The following is a 2,500-nucleotide window of genomic DNA, read 5'->3' as shown; positions in this document are numbered from 1 at the left end:
TGTGTGTGTCAAAGATGTCATATTTTGTGATCTGGAATTATTGTTTACAAACGCAAAGTGGTGTGTTTCTGTGTATGTGTATACACACACACACACATGTATACACACACGCACATACACATGGATAGTGCTGTAAAGTTCACACTAGCCTGATGTGCTGTTGCCTGAAACTTGTCAAAGGTTATGTATATGTGTACGGGCTTGCGTACATGCATAGAAATGTTTACACATGTATATAAATGAATATGCATTCATAGGTTTATATGCAAACATCATCATCATCATCATCATCATTTCACGCCTGCTTTCCATGCCATCATAGGTAGGATGGGTATCCCAATTCATTCTTGTTTGGAATGGTCTCTGGTTAGATACCCATATACACACACACACACACACACATGTATGTGTATATTCTTTTATTCGTTTCAATCATCTGACTGTGGCCATGCTGAAGCACCGCCTTCAGTCGACTCCAGGACTTATTCTTTGGAAGCCTAGTACTTATTCTATCTATCACTTTTGCTGAACCGCTAAGTTAGAGGGACATAAACACACCAGCATCGCTTGTCAAGCAATGTTGGGGAGACAAACACAGACACACATACACAGACACACATATATATATATATGATGGGCTTCTTTTAGTTTCCGTCTACCAAATCCACTCACAAGGCTTTGGTCGACCCAAGGCTATAGTAGAAGACACTTGCCCAAGGTGCCACACAGTGGGACTGAACCTTGAACCATGTAGTTGGTAAGCAAGCTACTTACTACACAGCCACTCCTGTGCCTCATATATATACTTATACATCTATGCAGGTATATATGTGTGTGAATATATTAACATAATTTGTTCGTTTAACATCCATTTTTCCATGCTACCATATCTTGGACGGGAACTTATTTAAGGCATCATATTATGGCCAGAGGTCCTTCTTGTCACCAGCCCTTACCTGTTTTTCAATTAAGGTTTTTTTTTGTTTTTTTGTTTTTACTCCCCTAGTCTTTAAAAGCACAAATTGACCAGTCAACAAGGAATGTAAACATCACATCATTTTGTAGGTCAAATGGTGAAAAGCTAAAGTGAGGAATGTCAACATTTGTGTACATAATGCTCCCACATACATATACCCAAATGCATACACACGCACACACACACCTAAACATATGCATATACCCAAACACACACACATACACATACCTAAATGCACATGCATATACTCACACATACGCCCACACACACGTTTGAATGTGTGTACTCATTTCAGTCATAAGACAGTGGCCATGCTGGGGCACCACCTTCAAATGTTTTAGTTAATCATATTGACCCCAGTGGTTATTTTAGTCTGATCCATATTTCAGCAATCTTTAATCTTTAGTTGCCAAAACTGTTATGAGACATAAAATGAACAGAACACAAATACAGATTGACATGGACTCACGGACACACAGACTGAGGCAAAAAACCCTCATAGTGGTAGTAGTATTTATCAGAAACAATTGGTTTTATTGGTCAAGAATAAAGATTTTAAATTCAGATGCCCTAGGTCTTCAAATTCTGGACCAGTATCTTCCATTGGAGAAGATAGGTCTTCCAATTTCCTTAGTGTAGCTCAGTAGTTCTCAACCATTTTTCGCCTACAGATCCCTGTAATTTCTATTTTACTCTCCTGAAGCCCCATAGCCATTCGATATTTTTAAAAAGCCTATTATATTTTTTGTAATTAAATATTATTGTATAAAAAATTGTTGAAATATTTTTGTGTATTGTAGAAATATAACCGATTTATTGCTCATAAAGTTTAACAACAAAACCTTATCTAGTCCCCTGTTGAGAAACACTCTAATAGACTCTGTACAGTGTTTCTCAATGATTTTTTAAAACTATAGACTTCCTTTTATTTGGATTACCCCTCATAGCTATTCCATGTTTTAAAAAGCCTATTTTCTATAATTATATATTATTAGGAATTGTATTTAAAAATTGTTAAAATATTTTGTGCACTGTGGAAGTATGACCAATTTATTACACCTGAACTTTAATTACAAAATCTTCTATGGAACCCACCACGGGTCATATGGACCCTGGTGGAGAACTACTGTTGTAGCTGAATGTCTATAATAGTTAAGAATTAGTCTCTGCAAATGCATAGAAAGAATAAAAGCATATTTTGGTGAGAGTAAGGCTGGAAATGGAGAAATAATGTGAACTGAAAGAAAGAGGGGAGAAATACTAGCCAGTTTAAGGTGGGGAGAGCTTTTGTTTTTGTATTCTTCGATGATGTTTTTTTTGCTTTTTGGTCCATTGGAAGTCAGTGTTTTGTAAACAACTTGTCAATAACATTATACACACACACACACACACACACACACACACGTATATGTATATATATGTGTATATTTGTGTGTGTGTGTATGTATATATATATATATATATATATATATATATATATATACATGCACATATGCACATATATATCCGTATATATATAAATAT

The 2,500-nt window shown here is 35.6% G+C and overlaps 1 protein-coding gene across 1 annotated transcript in view; it reads left to right on the top strand.

The window, feature by feature from the left end:
* Nucleotides 1-2,500, top strand: part of LOC106875942 (gem-associated protein 5) — a 392,253-nt gene that overhangs the window by 211,487 nt on the left and 178,266 nt on the right. The window lies entirely within an intron of this gene.

Source organism: Octopus bimaculoides, chromosome 13, assembly GCF_001194135.2.
Source record: "Octopus bimaculoides isolate UCB-OBI-ISO-001 chromosome 13, ASM119413v2, whole genome shotgun sequence".
Lineage (NCBI taxonomy): Eukaryota > Metazoa > Mollusca > Cephalopoda > Octopoda > Octopodidae > Octopus > Octopus bimaculoides.
This window is presented reverse-complemented; position numbering and strand designations above follow the sequence as displayed.